This window comes from Acomys minous, assembly GCF_964271855.1.
Source record: "Acomys minous genome assembly, chromosome: 3".
Classification (NCBI taxonomy): domain Eukaryota; kingdom Metazoa; phylum Chordata; class Mammalia; order Rodentia; family Muridae; genus Acomys; species Acomys minous.
This window is the reverse complement of record NC_140485.1, coordinates 20,543,578-20,563,466: the sequence shown is the minus strand read 5'-3', so window position 1 is coordinate 20,563,466 and position 19,889 is coordinate 20,543,578. Positions and strand designations below refer to the sequence as shown.

Genomic DNA, 19,889 nt, shown 5'->3' with positions numbered 1-19,889 from the left:
GCGAAAGAGATAAGAAAAGAGGAAACAGAGACCTGGAAAATAAGCATACAAACCCACCCGTGTGGGAGGCTGAGGCAGGAGGATCAAGTTCAATGCCTGGCCTACCCTGGCAACTTAAAGAGACCTTGTTGCAAAATAGAATACACAGAAAGGCTACAATGTGGCTCCACAGCGGGACAGCGTGCCTGCTTGCACAAGGCTGGAGGCTCAAACGCTGGCCCCTCCCAGACAGACAGTCCCCCAAGGAGAAAGGATACAGAGGAAGTCGTGGCTTCTGTCTTTCAAGAGACAGGACTGTGGCCATGCAAAGCTGACCAGAAACACACAGCTAGGGAAACTGTCTCCATTCTGTGAGAAATGACTCCTCAAAGAGGTCTTGAACTGAAACACTTCAGGCATACAATAAAGGATTACCCAGCCACAAAGAAGGAGTGACATTTCCATACTTGTGTCAGTATGGCAGAACCTGGAAAGCCCTCATGCTAGGTGACAGAAGCCAGACACAGAAGGACACACTCTGTATGGCTTCATTTACGTGGGATAATCTGGAATAGGCCACCAGTGCAGATAGAAAGTGTTTTATGGGGTTGGAGAGATGGCTCAGCCGTTAAAGGCTAGGCTCACAACCAAAAATATAAGAGTGTTTTATGGTGGTGGGAGGAGTCAGAAATAGGAAGTACGGAGCTTGATGGACCTGGGGTTTCCTTTTGAAAAAAATGTGTTTGAAGTGGGCTAAGGTGCTTGTCCACAGTGAGGCAGCTCTAAGCTCCAAGGTCCACTGCCTTGTTCATTTGTGGTGGTTAATTCTAATGTGTGAATTTCACTTCAAGTTTTAAGAGTCTTTCCTTCTTCAACTGGAGGGCCCCAGCGCTTTCAGAATTAGGAAATGAGCTAGAAAAGCTATGCAGCCCTCATCAAGAAAGCATGTCCAATCCTGGGTGTGGCAGCTGCCCAGCCAGGGGGAAGAGATTCCCTGAGCACAAACTAGGACCCCAGAGAATAATGAGTGGGAAGCCTCCACAAAGGGTTCATCTTGAGGGGGAGGCTTCCTTTGTCTGTTATAATAGCTTTTGGGGGAAAGCCAGACCCCTATGAGGATGCCCCTGCGCATCCCAGAATAGTAGTGCCGCTCATACCTTGCCTCCAATTTCAGGGCTCTGGGTGTGAGAGGCCACTAATTGATCTTACTGTGTGATTGATTATCTGTCAAGAATGATCTCAAATGCTGGGCTCCATCTAGAATCCAGAGACAGCCCACCAAGCATAGCTCAAATTATGACAGCATTTCCCTATCGCCTTATCTTACAGCTCTCCCCTTCGGCCTTGCTGATCTAGCCCTTGACTTTTGACTGTATACGGAATGATTCTTTCTGAACGGTCCACACATGTGCCATGTCCCTTGCAGCTGGGTGAGGCCACAAGCCAGGAAGTCCGGGCTATGAGCTGGGAAGAACTGGATTCATAAAAGCAGGTAGCTGGCGGGAGGAGCCACCACAACCCATCTCTGAACTTCTTTTGCCTACAGGGTTAAACTATTTGTATCAGAGCACTGTACTTACAGTTTCTGTAGAAAGGTAAAGGACGTTGAAGGTAGCTGGTTCTGTAGATTCTGTCCTAGTTAACATTAACTCTCAGTCACCCAGCCAGCCCAGAGATATCTGAGATGGAAGCCTTGATTAAGAAATTACCTACATCCGATTGACCTATGGGCATGTCTGTGGGAGACTGCCCATTGTGGGCAGCACAATCCCTAGGCAGGCGGCCCTAGGCTGTATAATAAAGCTTATTAAGCGTGAGCCTATAAGCAAACCAGAAAGCAAGCCTGCAAGCAGCCTTCCCCCATGGACTCCAGCCCTGACTTCGTTCAATCATAGTCTGTGATCTACAAGTGTAAGCCAAACATGCCTTTTCCTCCTCTAAACCCCATCAGATTTTAGTGTTTGGTCAGGGTCCTCATTCCCCGCAGAACTGGCCAGGGGAACCACCAGTGTCTGGCAAAAGCAACCCCATCTTCCCACCTTGTGGGATCCAGATCACCAGGCCTGTCATCTTTTTCTTCCCCCTTCTCCTCCCACCCTTCTGTTTACATAGATGGGTTCATCTTGGGTAAACAGCTGCACCCACCTTTATCTTGCTCAGCTATGTAGAACACCAAGCTTGCTACACCTAAGCATGCTTGTTGAACCCACTGTGCCCAGTGCCCGCTCTGTTTTCACAGGAGCACTCAGATGGCTCTCAGTGGTCCTCATACCCAGTCTTAATTACACAGAGGTGACCCCAAAGAACATTCCTCTCTTTGTCTACTGAGAAAGACCCAAAACAACAGCAAGTCACAGAAAGGCTTCATTAGCTGCCTGTTGGCTCCATGGACCAGCCCTCAGTTGGCCAAGAAGCCCTGCTAATTTAGATGTTCTTTCGTGCAGAAGTACTCTGGCTTTAACTACAGATGTAGGCACACTGCTCAAGCAGTCTCAGATCCCCCCAAGAAAGAGCAAAACTGTGTGTGTGTGAGGGGGGGGGATACTCGGTTTGGCTTTCAGTAGGCAAAACATCATCCTAACTCACAGAGTCAGTCAAGGCTGCCCCTCAGCCTCTGCCCTGCTGTGACATACCCAAGGTTGCGTGGAGCCTAAAGTAAGGACCAGAGGAAAAGGAAAGATGAAGCCAGATCAAACTTCTGGGTGGACTTTCACAGTGTCATTTAGCTTCTTTGAAAACAGCATTTCTTCTGCAGTGACCCAGTCACACAAGGCCAACCATATGTATTTGTCAACGGCTGGGTCCCTGACACCTAGACCTACTTGGCATGTATTGCGCATTCAGAACAAGTTTAATGACTGCGCTTACAAGCTCCCCTTAATGTCAACATTCAGAAATCCATCAATGTCAACAGCATTTTCTCATGAAGGAGCAAATGCCTCCAGGCTTACACAGAGTCTTCAACTGTCAATGGGGATGAAGTACCAATAAAACCTCAGCACACTGAAGATCTGGGAAATTGAGCATGCCCATAGTGCGTGCAACACCACCCTGATCCTCTGCCTCAGATCAGATCAGCAACACAGCACACTACGTGGAGCAATTGCTTCCCCTTGTGAGCACACACCAGGCAGAGTTTCAGCTTCAGCGAATACCACCTCATTAGCTCAGAGAAAAGGTCAAAATTTTAATCTAGAAGCTTGTTTTCCATTGAGCGTGTGTCTTTTTCTCAGCATAATAAAAGAGAATTATCTTCTGTGGAACTATTTATTCTACATGAAGTCAGGGGTCCTCTAAGACTTTCCCCACTGGCCACTGCTCTCAGAGTGGGGTCACTCTCTCAGCTGGCTGCTCCCTCTTCAGCCTTGATCCTTGGGGTAAAGTGTACAGAGCTTCAGAAAAGAAGAGTGGGAGGACATGAGGAGGTGACACTGCACTGAGGGACAGAGGTCCTTATAAGACAGATAAACTTCCCTGTTCCAGAACTTCAGCCCAGCTTTCTTTCTCAACCCTCCCCTCCTTCCGTGTTTCAGATGCCTTTATCTCCTCACAGTTCTCCAAACCCAGAACTCGGGTTCACTGGATCAGTGCTAAAGGTCAACTGTATGAAGAGGCTGGCCCATCCTCAGTGACAGGGTTCCATCACGCTATGTATGTATCGTTTAACCTCTGGGAGGATGAGATGACAGTTTGGGCTGTAAAAGAATATCACAGGCCACACATGTACCTGAAGTCAGGTGTGGCTCATGAGTAGAACTGTAGGGGCATCTGGACTGGTGGAGAATTGTTCTGAACTCTTACCCACTCTGGAAGACAGGAGGCCTCAGGTCTGTCTGCAGCCTGGAAAGTTCTCCCTACACTAGGAAAAACAGACCACCACATACAATGTTATATATACCAGAAAGCATGTGGTCAACAGGAAGGCAACTGAATAGATGTCGTCTCTATTCACTGGCAGCAGCGACATCACCAGTACCCTCCCTGTCACCTACATGATTAGCTGGACCTCACTATGCTCAGACACTGTGCAACACCTGTCTTCTCGCACAGTTTTGCATAAGTCTTCTCCTATGTCAACAGGAGAGTATCTCCCTTTGCTTTTCCCCTGTTTACCCAAGAGACACAGCTTTGGTGAGGCAAGGGCCCAAACACAGACACCGGTAAAGGGAAATATTCACTGTGGCCAGGACTTTAGTCCTTACACCGGTTGCTGTAGAGAGGCCAGAAACAGAGCCTTGGAGATGACCTCTCACTCCAGGTACCTCACATCCTGGGACTCACTCTTATGAAATCCCACTGTTGAGCCTGAGTCTGACTTGCTTCCAACAACAAATATGGCAGACACTTCCAAGGTTAAACAATGAAAGATGAGTTTCTGCCTCCGGGGCCCTCTCTCTTCCTCCTTTGGATTGTTCACCCTGGAGGCAGCTGGATTGTACATCGTAACACAGTCTTAGCAGCAGTGAAAGGCTAAGGCCTCACACAACCAGGTGAGTAAGCTTAAGACAGATAGAGCCACCCTGCTGTGGGACATGGCGGTTTGAATGAGAATGGCCTGGTCCCTCTGGCAGGCTCAGATATTTGAGTCCTTGGTCCCCAGTCAGTGGAACTATTTGGGAAGGATTAGGAGGTGTGGCCTCCTTAGAGCTGAGGGTAGGCTTTGAGATTTTGAAAGTCCATGCCTGGCCCAGTGAGCTCTCTCTGCCTCCTGTTTGTGGATCAAATGTAAGCACCCAGCTACTGCTCCAGTGCCATGCCTGCCTGCCTGCTGCCATGCTCCCCACCAAGATGGACTTTAACCCTCTGGAACTATGAGCCCCTAATTAAACACCTTCTTTTATAAGTTGCCTTGACCATGGTGTCTATGTTAGGGTTCTCTAGAGGAACACAGCTGATAGAATGAATTAATGAATCAATCAAATATCTATCTATAGCTTTATATTTTATATAGATATTTATATTTGTGGAAATATATTCATGCAAATGTATCTATCTACATACAGGTGGAGATATCTAGATATCTAGATAGATAGATAGATAGATAGATAGATAGATAGATAGATAGATAGATAAGCTCATTTATTCTATCAGTTGTATTCCTCTAGAGAGCCCTAACTAATACAGACACTATGACCAAGGCAACGTGTGTGTGTGTGTGTGTGTGTGTGTGTGTGTGTGTGTGTAGATATAGAAACAAATATATAGATATACATAGATACATGGATGGATGGGGGGGGCAGGGGGTTATCAGAATGGCTCACAGGCTGTGGTCCAGCTAGTCCAACAGCTGTTGTTTACCAGTGGAAGACCCAAGAATCCCGTAGCCGTTCAGCTCACAAGGCCAGAATCCTGGAGTAGCCGGCTCTAAAGCCAGGGTAGGAATGGACTTGACCATGTGAGTGAGACCAAGCAGGTAAAGAGCCAAGCTCCCTTCTTCCCTGTCCTTCATATGGGCTGTGTGTGAGTTCTCTAAATCTCCCATGTGCGTCCTAAGTCACGCCTTCCCCCTTAAAACATTGTCCCCTGAAGAGTAACGCTTAGCACATAGCAGAGCCTCAAAAGAGGAGAAGGAGGAACAAAAAGGCCTATGACTTGTTCAGCTATTCCACAGCGTCTACAGTCCCTCCCCACCCCACCCCCCAAAAAAGTGAATAAAGCACAAATGTTGGTAAAGAGAGGAGAAAAATGTATGATTAGATGAATGGTAATTTTACCTCAGTTGACACTTCTCGTCTCGGCTTAGTAATACACTGAGGGAGAATTCTTCTTGGCAGGCCTTCCTAAGAATAATGTTCCATAGCACCCACCATTGATCACTGAGTTAAAAAAAAAAAAGTAAACAAATCTTTATTTATTACAGTGTTCCAATAAATAACACATTAATACGATGTGTGAAGGCCAGAAGCTACAAGTCAACCGAACAGCCTGACATTAATAGGGAAACTCATGGCTCCTCTCGTAATTTATGGATTTGTGCAGAAATCGGAGCTCATTTCAGAATCAGCTTCAAGGGCTGTGGGGACAATGATGTCAGCTGCTGAGAGGCTGTGAGGGCTCGCTCATTCTTCACTGTCAGACGCAGGCAGGGCCCTTATTTTTGTCCATCTAGTTTTTCATTTCATTATCCAAGGCCTTTAACGGGCAGCCCGAGGCAAACTAATCTAGACTAATAATCTATTTAAAAGCTTTTTGCCAACAAGTGACTGTTTGCTTAATTCCAGTTGTATATAGAAAAGGTTGGGGGTTGAGAGAAGATTCTGCAAAATGCAGAATGCACGTACATCAATGGCATGGGGTTGCAGAGCGGACCCTCTGAGGTCTGACTGGCTCCCTGTGAGAGCCATGAGGACCCACTAAAGATTTGTGAACAAGGACCCCAGCATTTACACCAACTGGGGGTACAATTCCCCCAAAAGTTAGTGACATGACAAGGACAGTATTTTTTCATTCTTTCTTTAAGTCTGCTTTTAAACTCAGAAAAAAAAATGCGTCTGGACTTTCTGTGTGACTTGTCTCCATCATTAGAGAGATGGATGGTTGTCACTAAAGACCTTGCGGAAAGCTCAAAGGAAATTTTACCCCAGGCCCTGGGAGCATTATCGGGTATTTATTTTGGCCAAGGAGCCGTTCCCTCCAACCCCTCAACACCCGTCTCCTGCCCTCCGTGTCTGCATCCCCCAAGTCTCCCAAGACAGACCCTGATAGGTCTATAGAGTGGGGTGTCCCAGTTCCTGGCCCAGCAATGTCTCCCTTGTTCCTCAAATTCTGTCCTTAGTAGCAGCATTCCCAGGTTGGATTCTTTTACCGCCTTCAAAAGAGGGCAGTCCACACGATTATTCAAAGACAGTGTTCAGAAACAATCTTATTCAAAAAGAAGCAAGCTCTGTGTTGTCTCTGCCGATTCCTTCACGCACCTAGTCACCAGGCAATTGTTTCAGCTAAGTGGCTAGTCCCATGCAGCTTTGTACATTTCCATTAGTTAGCCCTGGATCCATCAGCAGAGAGGACCTAGCAGCTGGAAGGGCTGTTCTTTCCCTCCTACTCATGGCTGCATTTACAGATGCTGGAAAGGGAAACCGCCCAGGCTCCTGTGCACTGGGACCTGTCCAGCAGAGATGCTGAACACTTCCTTCCGAGGGCATTCACATGTTCCTACAGCTTCTCCGTGCCAAGGTGCTATGTCTGGGCAAGCAGCTATTCCCTGTGCAGAAAGAGAGACCAGGAACAGCTCATGCAAGAACCAGGCAGAAAAATACCCCAAAACTAAACACACACACACACACACACACACACACACACACACACACACGCAGATGCACATGCGTGCGTGCACGCACGCACGCACGCACGTGCACACACACGCTTTTAAAAAAAAAAGCAGTCTTCAAAAAATAAAATGCAGTTCTGAATAGAGCCCATAAGTAGCTTCAAACTTGGACTTCAGCTCTTTGTTAGTTTTTGGGCCAGACACAGTTGCACACAACTTGACCAGCAATTAGTAGGTAGAGGTAGGAAAATCAGGAGTTCAAGGTCATCTTCAGCCAATCAATCAATCAATCAATCAACCAACCAACCAACCAACCAATCAAAATGTCTTAGTCCCTGAATGTCAGCCAACCAGATATTTCTTACATTTGAAATATGTGTGATCAAATGCATTTCACCAAGGAGCTTCAAAGTGAAGCATTCCTAGGCATAAGAGTGGAACACTCTAGAACTCTGCAGAAATCCCTCGAGAATCTATTTCCCCTCAAACCACTTGGAAACGGGGCAGTCAGTGACTTGGGACGAAGTTTCAATCCCATCGTTAATTTGAAATAGTTAAAGTCACAATCCTGCTCCCAAACTAGGGGCTTTTCAGTCTTGTGGTCAGACGACACACCGTCTGTCTGTCCACTGGTATCCACAGGGACACTGTGCCTCAGGCAGGGACTGGGGTTCTTTCTGCAAAAGATCAGAGAACCCCTCCTTTCCATACATGCCTCTCTTTGGCCTTCAAAACACCATTCTGTCCCATTTCCTCCCATCGACCTCATGCCCCAGAGACAGACATCTTTTCTGGAAACCGACTTTTCCTTGCATCAGCTCTTTCTCTCAGGCCAGTTCCAATTGCATGTATGATGCAGGCACTGTGGAGACTAACCAGCTTTCCCATCACTGTGACAAAAATACCGGGGAGGAGGGCAGAAGCAACATATAAGGAGGAGAACGTTGTTTTGGCTCAAAATTTCCTTCCCTGGCCATTTGGTTCCATTGTTTCGCTGCCTATGATGAAGCAGGACACCATGGTTGGGGGTGGGGCACAGGGCGGAACAAAGCTGCTTACTCCATGTGGACAGGAAAGAGAGAAAAAGAGGAAGGGGTACCAGTGTCCTCTTTAGAGACACATCCACGGTGACATAACTTCCTTCCATTGGGCCTCGGAAGGTTCTGTCACCTCTCAATAGCTAGTGGCCAAGAGTTCCATGTGGAGGACATTCAAGATCCAAATGTCACAAATACACAAATAGTGTGCCCACCATTATTACCACCCAAAGAATTATGACCCCAGATGTTTGGGCTTGCAGGAAGACTGTTTTCTCCTCCTTCCAGAATTTGCAAGGTAGATTTAGAAGTTATCTCTGCAGCACCCCAAGAATCCTTTCTCTCTCATACAACCTCAAGTTTTGAGTTTCCTTTTCCTATCAAAAAGGCAAAATATATTACATCTGAGCCTACTGTTGGCAGCCTTCAGCCAACCAGACACCAGTCACGACATCACAGGCCACTTTTACAGCCTCGCTGAGCTTCCCAGAAGAAAAAAAAAAAAAAGTGAAAAATTTCCCACGGCTGCAGTGAACGAACACAGTTGACCCCAGAGACCAACACTGCAATGGCATTTTACAATCTCAGAGTTTCTCTCCCTTGGGGAACATAAATCACCATCTCCACAGCTAAAACCCAACATAGAGAATTTGGGGTAAGAGCAAATTGCATTCGTTTTATGTGAGCAGCTAAACTAGAGTGGAAGGTATTCCAAGTGGGACCAGCTGCTGGCGGCGGGGGTTGGGGGGTTGGGGGGGTGGGGGGGTGGGGGGGATAGGGGGGTGGGGGGATGGGGGGGTGGGGAGGGTAGGGGGTGGGGGGGTGGGGGGGTGGGGGGGACACCAGTTTCTGTCCTGTAAAGGTCCCAGCTCACCACTCCTCCCACTTGGCCCCTCTAACTGAGTTATTGCGTGTTGCAGTGGGGGCTACAGGGAGTTAGCTCATGGAGGACCCACTGAAGTTTCAAAGGCACGGAAGACGTGACAAGCAAGGCCACAGCATACATAATCAACCACGAACAAGCCCAGAGAAGAGGGGGATTCCTTCCTTCCAAGACCCATGGCCTTGGCAGAATTTCTGTGTGTGAACCCCGAGGCAGATCCCAGAATCCTGTCCAGGCCTTTAAAACTTTCAAGGATTTGACACTAATGTGACAAAACAGCACAGAGAACAGAGTGGCTTCTATTTTAAAGTCTGTGACAGTAAACGAGGTTTGGCGGTCTATGGGAGGAGGTGAGGGTTCCTGTGGGAGCGTCGCAGAGTCATTCCTGCCTGGGATGAGTTCAGCAGAGGAGGAGAACCAGAAAAGTAATGCTTAAAGCTGTGGGCAATTCAAGGACCCCAGGAAGGGGTTTTGAGATGACATGGCCACCATGTTCAAGATTTCAGACTCAAAACATTTGGAGCTGGTTGTGTCTTGATGTCCTGAGACTCTCAGCTGGCAGGAAGAGAAGGGAAGGAGCATTGTAAGGAAGCACATATAGGCTGCATATAGAAAATGGCTAGGGGGCTGGTGAGATGGCTCAGTGGTTAAGGGCACTGACTGCTCTTCCAGAGGTCCTGAGTTCAATTCCCAGCAACCACCTGGTGGCTCACAACCATCTATAATGTGATCTGATGCCCTCGTATGGTCTGCAGATGTATATGTAGGCGGAACACTGTATACATAATAATAAATAAATTTTTAAAAAGAAAAGAAAAAAATGGCTAGGTATAGAAGGTTCTGGAGCAGATGTTAAGGTAGGCAGGGGCGAGCTCATCAGAGGCAGAGAAAGAAGAGCTGTGGTCACAGCACAGTTGCCACCCTGGCACCTGAGAAATCTAGACATTTAATGGGAACAGAAAAGGTCATGGAAGAATAGGAGATAAGGTTGGTGTTGGCAACTTCTCTTTATAGGATCCAAGAAGCCATGGAGGGGAAGTGTCCCACAGGAAAGATAAGCCAAACAGATCAGGGGGAGCCTGGGGCTAAAGATCCAGACCTGAGATTTAAACTGGAATAGTTCATGGAAAGTGGCCAAAGCTGTAAAAAGGGATCCTGGGAGATGTGGCAGGAAGGTAGGAGTTCCTCAAAGTAGCTCCCTGGCAGCAATCACTAGCCACCCATGAAAAGAGCCCCAGGCCTGAATCTGAAGCCTAATACAACAGCTTGGCAAAAATAAAATTAAATAAAAATTAAAATTAAAAATAAAGATAAATAAATAAAAACCCTGCCTCATTTTATAAGTGGACCTGTAATACTTGTGCAAGTTCAGAAGCTGTCAGGAGGAAGATCTGGCAAAAATGGCCACGTTTGATGGGGCTCTCATGGCTGAAGTCTTCCTTCTAGGGCAGTTCCCTCCAATCTTTGAATAAGACTATTGCACTCAAGGCAAAAGAGGTGAGGTGCGGCTTAGCTACTTACTCTTTGTTTACGAAGAACTCGCTATGTTTGAGTTTGGAGAGGGGACACTTTTCAGGGAAGTTATAAAATCCAGGGAAATTACGAAATGCTCAGAGGTGGCTTGAGCCTCAGCTCTGATCTGTTGAAAGCATCGGAAGCCATGGATGCAGGAACTGGTGAGGTAGCTGAGCTGGGGGTTGCCATGGTACCCTTGGCCTGGTCCTGCCTCTCTGGATAACAGGTCACAAAGCTGCTTCTGTGCACTTCATGTCTTGCTGGCTTGCTTTTCTAAGAGTAAAATCTGTGCCCAGCCCAGCACAGGAAGCCTTAAGGACTTTCATTTCTTCTTCCCACACCTGGCAAAATGTGAATGCATTTCCCCAGGGCCTCAATTCTTTTTCTAAGCCAAAGATAAAATCAGTCACTTGAACTTCCACACACAAGTCTGGACATCTTAGAGGAGATTTGCTTTCAAGTCTATGCAGAAGAACTCGTGGTGAGTAGAGAGTTAGAGTTAGGGTTAGGGTTGGTGTTGGGGTTAGAATTGGGGTTGGGGTTAGAGTTAGGGTTAGGGTTAGGATTAGGGTTAAGGTTAGGGTTGGGGTTCAGATTAGGATTAGGGCTGGGGTTGGGGTTAGGGTTAGTGCTGGTGTTATGGTTATGGTTAAGATTAAGGTTAGGGTTAGGATTAGGGTTAAGGTTAGGGTTGGGGTTCAAATTAGGATTAGGGCTGGGGTTGGGGTTAGGGTTAGTGTTGGTGTTATGGTTATGGTTAGGATTATGGTTAGCGTTGTGGTTGGGGATAGCATTAGGGTTATGGTTAGAGAGGCGTTTTGGCCCAAATGTAGCACACTGTCTTCCTGATATAGATTACAGTCAGAATTGTGCCCCCGACAGCTGGGCAGCCTGCTTCGGCCTCAGGTCCAGTTGTTGACAAAGAGAGGTTCTGCAAAGTGACATAGGGAAGGCTCCCGGGAAGCCAGACCTCTCCACTCTTCCCCTGCTACCTTGCTGGAAGCAGAGGCCTTGAAAGAGGTTAAAGCTAAGAAGGTCTAGGACGTCTGCAAATGCAGCCCAGAGCAACCTTGCTGGGTTTTTCTACAAGCATATGTCCACCGCTAAGTTGAGGTGTACTTATTTGGATGTGACTGTCTCTCCAGGTGATGCATTTGTTCATATTGAAATGATGTATATGCATTTCTATTAAGGTAATTGCTTTATTTTTTTTTTTTAATTACAGGAAACTCCTCATTGTACAAAGATCTGCTGCGGGAATCTTTACAAAGACAGACGCCAGCCCCTGTGATAAATACATTGTTCCATTTACTGAAAAAATAGTCTTCAAACAGTTACCAACAACCTCATGAGCAGGCAGCTAGACCTATCCTGGGGGTCCTGTCTATTCTGTTTTTGGGCCAAATAGAGTGGGAATTGATCTGTAACCAGCCCTCAATCCCAGGTGTCAATCGCTCTTGCAATCACTAAGAGGAGCAAGTGGAGTGTCTTATTCCTTGTTCTTGGGTCTCCTGTTCTCCTGATACAGGAGATAGAGCAGACTCTCGTCAGGCCAGAGTCACCAGAGGCCTCCAAGCAAACAAGGCCAGAGCAGATCCCACCCCCTCCCTGAGAGTCTTGTTTCTGCACAAGTGTGATCTATAACGTCATGAAGCTTTCTCATATGGTTGGTTCCTGGAAGCAGAGCACTCCTCCACACAAGACATAAAATCCATAAAGCATAGTTTTAAGATTGAACAAATTCAGTCTTCTTTTGGCAAAATGTGGAAATGAGGGTCCCTTCTTTTTCTTTTCTTTTCTTTTTTTTTTTTTTTTTTTTTGGTTTTGGTTTTTTAATTTTTTTTTTTAAGCATGTGAGGCAAAAAATGTGAGGAACATTTGGCCAGAATGTGCCTGCCAATCACAAAAGCAGCTATGCTTTGCTTAGAAAACCACTGCCCCGAGCCTCACTGAGCACCCAGCTTCCTCGATCATTTAAGCAGCCCAGGCTGACTTACCAGAAATTTTCCTCGCCTCCCTCCTCACCACTCATGACTGATACCGATCAGTAGATTACCAACCACCAAGTCTCAACGGCCATTCCCCTCCTGCACGTGAGGGAGATGAAGCTGGCATAAGGCTCGCCTTTGAGGAGGCATGGCCAGATCCTCTCAGTCTCGGCTCCCTTACCAAATAATCTTTTTCCTGGTTCCAATGGCTTGCCTTCAGTTTACCGGGCCCCTTGTCCAGCTGTGAGCAAACAGGTATGGTGTCAGTCACAGGTTCAAGGGTAGGGAATCAAAGGCTAGAAGGAGAGGGCATGAAGTCTGTGTGAGATGTCAGCAGGTCTAACTCCTAGGAAGGTAGAGAGGGCCAGGGGGAGAGGGGTCTAAAATGATATTTACTGTTAAACTACACTACACTGACAAGGAACAACTTTTAAGAAAACCTCAAAGGGACACAGAGTTGCATATACTTGAGAGGCAGAATAAATCAGATCTCTGTGAGTTCAAGGCCAGCTTGGTCTATATACTCAGCTCAAGGACAGCCAGAGCTACATGGGGAAAAAAAAAAAAAGATCTTGTCCCAGCAAACCAAAAGCATAATTTAATAAAGACAGAAAAACAGAAAAAAATCCCCAAAGGATCAAGCTGAGACCAAGTGATAAATACAAGAAATAAAATGGTTTCTAAGGCAATGTTTTAAAACATTAGTAATTTACATAAAGGCCAAAGTATGCAGACATGCCTTTTAATTATATTTTTGGGGGGTGAGAAGGCAGCTGCTTCTCTTACCAAATATCGTGACTGAAAGTATAGGCAACCACTGGAATTGAAGGCAGGCTATATCTCAGCTCCAAATACTATGCTACGACACCCTGTGTGGCACATGGACAGATTGGGCAGGGGCCATCTTGTTCACAGATAGAATTCCTCAGAGACCTGTGGGGTCAGTCCCACATATGGCCAGATCCTGGGGGCTTGCCCCGCACCCCACCCCCAATTATCAGGGTTATGAGATCCACATACCCTGATTCCTTCCAAAGAAGAACTTGGTAGACAGAATGGTGAGGCATCCAACTTGTCATGACCCTACCAATTATAGATTCCATGCAAAAACTAAAGTAAAAACAAAACAAACGAACAGAAACAAATAAATTCCCCACCACCTGTGGCAGTCAGGATAGCTGGTCCTGGGGTCTGGGGTCGTGAGAGCTGGTGAGCTGGCCCTGTCCCTCTCTAGCTACAGAACTCCAGAGAGCAGGCCCTGTATCTCACTTGGGTAGCACAGTAGACCTGGCCCTCACAGAAGGGGTGCAGGTTAGTCTGCCAAGAGGTTAAGAACAGAGCACAGGAGAGCTGTCTCTGCAACTCATGAGGTGGCATGGGTGCGGGGTGATGCTACCCCCTCTCATGCACCCCTCACCACCTGTGGTAGGCAGAAGAGCTGGCCCCAACGGCATGAGAGCAGAAGATCTAACGGTCCCCTCACTAACTGTAGCCCTATTGGTGTACCTTGCCTGGGCAACACAGTCGAGTTGGCCCTGATGGCAAAGGCATGTGTGAGCCCCCTGAGGGTATGAGAGCAAGAGACCTGGTCTAGCCATTCACAGGTTATGGCACTTGAGGAACTGGGGCCTGTGTCTTGACTGGGAAGCACAGTGGAGCTGGGCAGGAAAGTCGACCCTGCCTCCTGCCAATGGCAGTATTGGGTGGCCTAGCTGGAGCAGTGCTGGAGAGCTCACCTTGGTGGTGCAGATTCGGGAGAATCAGTGAGCTGACCAGCTTTCCTATCACCCAGCCCAGATCCAAGGTTCTGAGTTGGCCCTCAGAGTCTACATCACCCATGGCCAACTGGGACACATGAAAGGGCCAGTACTGCTGATGCAAAGCTGCAGGATCTCCACGACACAGAGCAACAAGAAGAGGATCAATCAGGAGGAGGCCTGGTAAGGATCCAATACTGATGATGTAGGATCAGGAGGATCCAATACTGATGGTGTCACAGAAGCCAGAGATCTTGAACTATACCAATGAATGACTCATTGCAATGAACATTTGCAAGTGAAAAAATGCATGGACAGAGGGGTATACCGTGGGACACACTGTGACACACTACAGCTTCCATGATGAGATGTTTACTGTGCTTTGTTTTTGTTGGTGTGTGTGTGTGTGTGTGTGTGTGTGTGTGTGTGTGTGTGTGTTATTTTGGGGGGAGGTTGCAAGGGTGTAGGGTGCATATGAGAGAAGAGGAAGATGAACAGGACTGGGGTGCATGCTATGAAATGCACAGAGAATCAAAAAGTTTAAGAAAAAACCGCACACTGAGGGGAAAAAAGCAAATAATAAATACTCAGCTGTTTAAGTCACCAAAGTGAGCCTGTAAAGAACCATGTGTCAGCCCCAGACCAGTGTGGTCCTCAGCCTTCCCAACGCTGCCACCTTTTAATACAGCTCTTCATGTCGTGGTGACCCCCAGCCATAAAATTACTTTTGTTGCTACTTCATTGCTGCACTGTGAATATCTGTGTTTTCTGATGGTCTTAGGGGACCCCTTTCACAGACGTCACTACCCACAGGTTGAGAACCACTGCTCTAAAAGGGGTGCTAAAGAGACGCTTCCACATGGGTGGTCTAAGACAGGAAGGCCTCGGTTTCTCAAACAGTGGTGGCCTTCAAAGCTCCCCATATCCCAGGCAAATGTATGATCTGATTTGGTTGGTCTGAACTCAGCCCTGGGACGCTGATGTTCTTGAAGCTTCCTGGAGGTGCCTCCGCTGCTGGTCCAAGGACCACAATTTGAGCAGCTGGTAGTTAGAACATTCGTTTGGGAATGATAAAGTTAAGGACATTGCAGGTAAGGCCTCTGATCTGAGCCTGGGGCAGACTGAGGAACTGTGACATCAGAGACACCCTGCTCAGACTCCGGAAGCTGTCAAGGTTTTAATTGCCCAGATGTATGCATGCGTTCACACCTGAGGGAGTCCATGCCATGCTGCTAGCACTCGGCTACACAGAAAGATAAAAGTCACATGATTTTCCTTATATGTGAAAGCGCAAATGTCAATCTTACGGAGATTGAGAGTAAAGTATCTGAGTTACAGGCATTGGGGGGAGGGGGGAGGGAGGAGGGGACAGAGGGGAGGGGGAGGGGCTTGATCCAGGATGTGACTGGATAGGACGAGTAACTTCTAGTATTACAGTATGGTATCTATGGTTGGCAACATTTAATCTTATGTTTTAAAATCATAGGTAGACAAGATTTTTGAGGTTCCTGAAGAAACAAATGACAAATGTTTGAAGTGATAGATACGCCAATTATCTTGATGTGACCATTTATATTGAAATGTATAATGTGTTGAAAAGCCACACTGTGCTCCGTAAATATGCACAATCATTATCTGTCTATTTTAAAAAACGTGCTACAGCCTTTTCTCCACACCCCCACATCATGTGGGTGACACATCTCGCCTGGAAGTTGGAGCATTCATTCTGGAAGTTTCTCTTTGAGTCTCAGTCACGGGGGTAATTTTTTAAAAAGCCAACATCTGAAACGCCTTCTGATAGCCAGACCCTGTGTGCCTGACTTTTAAGGCTACTAACTTCGGCCGATGGATGAGGTTCGCTCAAGTGCCAGTGATGGTCTGGAATGTGATGGTCTGGCTTGCCTCCTTTCCAGATCTGACAGCTGCAGCACAAAACACACCAGACACGGAGGAGAAGAGACTCAAGTCCCAAGACACCTCTCTTTGATGATTAAATAGTTAATCAACATCTTAAATTACCTTAAACTTAAAAGGTAGACAGTCTTCTCTCACTGTTCTTTAGCCTCCCGTGGTGTCACGTGACCTTTAAATTAGCTCTGCACAGGGAATAAGAGGGAAGAAGAAGGGAAGTTAACTGGGTCGTTTTTCTACACATGTGCTTTGCTTGGAATTTATGTCATTTTATGATTTTCTGTTAATCCTCAATCCAAATAGGAACAAAATAGAACATGTGGTCAAACAGAAGGACTGGCCCAGAAATTGCAGTAAAGATGCAGATGTAAGTTTATGCTGAGTTTGGGATTCTCTGGGCAGTGTGAGCTTGGGGACCTTCTGACAATGTCAGAAGTTTACAGAGAGACTCCCAGGGCGAGCTCTCTAGGGATCACCCAATTGTTGTTGTATCCAATGGAGAGGTGTCTGATTTGGCATGTCCCCTGACCTATTCCAGTTAGGAGGAGTTCCTCAGCTTCCTTGTATCTATTCTTGGGCTTGCCACCCAGGTGGAACAGGATACTGTAGACAAAGGCTTCACCTGTCGGTCTCTCCCTCCATGACAACAGATGACTATGAAGTCATGAAGTCATGGGGGCTGTCATAAACTTCCTTATTTTAAAGAGTCTTCAAAATGACACTCTCTACATTCCTGATTTCCCCTAACTGTCACAACCTTTCTCACACAAACAGGGGTGAGTTAGTGACCTCAGTGACTTTCCCCTTATTTTCCATGTCTGAATTAAGGGTCAAGACCCCAAAGTTATTCTACTGTTTTCTCCTAAAGCAGGTGGTTCTCGTCCTGCAGGTCGGAACCTCTATCAATGCTGTAGATCTGATATCCTGTACATCAGATATTTACATTATGTTTCATAACAGGCAAAATTGCAGTTATGAAATAACAATGAAAATAATTTTATGGTTGAGAGTCACCACAACATGAGGAACTGTATTGAACTTCATTAGGGAGCTTGCGAACCACTGCCCTGAAGGTTTACGTGTCCCACTTTTCCCATCTAAGTCAACCATCCCTCTGGTGTGGCTTTCAGCAACATTCTTTTATATAGTAATTTGGGGTTTGACTATTAACTCAGCGGTATCCCTCATACATTGTAGGGCTTTTGTTTGCAACAAGGAACCAGAAGTTTAGAAAGCAAAAAAATCAATATACCCTGAAATTATAGTATTGTACTAGTTTAACTTACGGATAGTCAAAATGCCAGAAAATGACTTTCCATTTTGTAACACTAAACAAAAGCCAACTTCCCATCAGCATTCATCCTAACTATGGAGAGAGAATGCTTGTGTGAGCTTATCAGATCACAGTGAGTGCTTAAGACAGGTTGGTGGCTAAAAGAAGGACTCTGATCATGTGGTGTAGCTCACTGACACAATTTTTATCTAAAATGTACAGGGTTGTGTCCAATTCCCAACAACATCTCCTCAATACTCCTCCCCGAAAAAAAAAAGCCAAACCTCAGTGGACAATGTACTGTTATTTGTATATTAAATGTATATTCACACACACACACACACACACACACACACACACACACACACACACACACAGAGAGAGAGAGAACCATGCTTGCTAGTTACACTCACTGTATTTCTCTGTTTCTCTGAGCATGTTTCTCCATCCATTGGTTCTTATTCTGTTGAGCACTGCACCATGTGCAGTGAAGTGGTTCGCATGGGTGAAATTGGGGACCTTCCAAAACCACTCAGCGTAACCACTGAGTGAAGACACTTGAGAGCAGGCTTGGCTGTGGCCCTGGTGTTCGCTATTGTGCGTTATGACTTGTGGGCTGTGCATCGTGATTGTTTCCAAGCAGGGTCTTCTGGGTCACAGAGGTGACTCGTTCGTCTAGCTTGAAAGGGGCTGGCATATGTGGTGCACCCGTAGCCACATCCTGAGTCAGAACCGGAACACCAAGACTGATTTAGATATACTGTATGTGACAGAGCATAATTTCTCTTGCTGGGAATTGAGTTAAGAGTCTGCCTTTTCAGGGGCCAGGCTGCTAAGTAGGGAGAGTAGTTTATTCTTCTTTTCCTTTCTAAGATTACTTAACTAATTTTTATGTGTATAGGAGTTTTGCCTGCATGTATATCTGTGCACTGCATGTGTGCCCACAGAGGCCAGAAGAAGGTGTCAGGCCCTCTGGGACTAGAGTTACAGACAGTTCTAAGCTCTTGTGTGGGTGCTGGGAATCAAACCCAGGCCCCCTGGAAAGCAGCCGATGCTTTTAAACTCTGATGTCTCCCGCCTTCCTTTTAATATGAGCATAATTGACACTGTGAAGTGACTTGAGAGTCTCAGGACAAGGGCAAAATTCTATCTTGTCTTAGACACAATAACACAATTCAGTTATTTTCTTAAATAGAATTATTGGGACTGCAGAGATGGCTCACCAGTTAAGAGCACTGGATGCTCTTTCTGAAGACTCAGGTTCAATTCCTAGCACCCACGTGGCAGCTCACAATTGTCTGTAACTCCAGTCTGAGGGGATCTGGAACCCTCACACAGACATATATGCAGGCAAAACATCAATGCACATAAAAATAAATCTTACAAAAAGAAAAACATAAAAAATAAATTATATATATATATTTATCTTTGTATGTGTGTGTATATATACCATATTTTTTGGACTATAAGACACACCCAGTTTTTAGAGCAGTAAAACAAGAAAAACAGTAAAAATAGAAACTGGACCATAAAGCACACCCTAATTTCCCCCCCACACACACACTTTGGGGAGGGGAGTGTATCTTACAGTCTGAAAAATATGGTATGTGTAGGGACATGGAGGTCAGAAGACAACTTTGTGGGAGTTGGTTTTCTCCTTCCTCCATTAAATCCCAGGGATTGAACTTGGCTTCTAAAGCTTGGTCAAAGACCTTCATCCAGGGAGCATTCTAGCTAGCTCCATGGATCATGTCTTAAATCGAGCACAGAGTGCTTTCCTTTATCATTAGGATCCTTGGGCACTCCCACGCAAGCCAAAAACGCTCTGTCTGAGCCTAAGCCCAACTAAAAGATTCCGGTATGGCAAAGGATGGGGCCAGCTGTCTAGGGCAATGAGCTCGAGCTGTGCTTCTGCTGAGTCTGAACTCCAGCCTGGAGACCTCAAAGAGGGAAGAGCTCCTGGAGGGCTTTACGCTCCTTCAGGTTTCTGAGTCACAAGTTAGTGGTCTTAGCTTTCTCAGGTGGAGTCTTGATATGTTGTCCTTGAACTCACTATGCATCTCAGGCAGGCCTTGAACTCACGATCTTTCTGGCTTGGCCTTCCAAGTGCTGAGAGGTACCGTGGCATTCAGCTCACACATTGAACCTGGACAGTATTACCTGGAATTAGAAATTTCTTCCAAGTCTAAACTCCTAGCCGGCTGTATCAATTTCACAGGGACATCGTTGTGGGACAAACTGACTGTGTGACTCGGCACAGAGGCAAGTCCATGTGCTGC

At 46.4% G+C, this 19,889-nt stretch overlaps 1 long non-coding RNA gene across 1 annotated transcript in view; it reads right to left on the bottom strand.

Annotated features, from left to right (window-relative positions):
* Nucleotides 1-6,998: 6,998 nt before the first annotated feature.
* LOC311594834 overlaps nt 6,999-19,889 on the bottom strand; it is a 112,502-nt gene continuing 99,611 nt past the window's right edge. Inside the window, exon 3 of the long non-coding RNA XR_014778230.1 lies at nt 6,999-7,180. This is a non-coding gene — a long non-coding RNA (uncharacterized lncRNA). The remainder of the gene's footprint in view (nt 7,181-19,889) is intronic.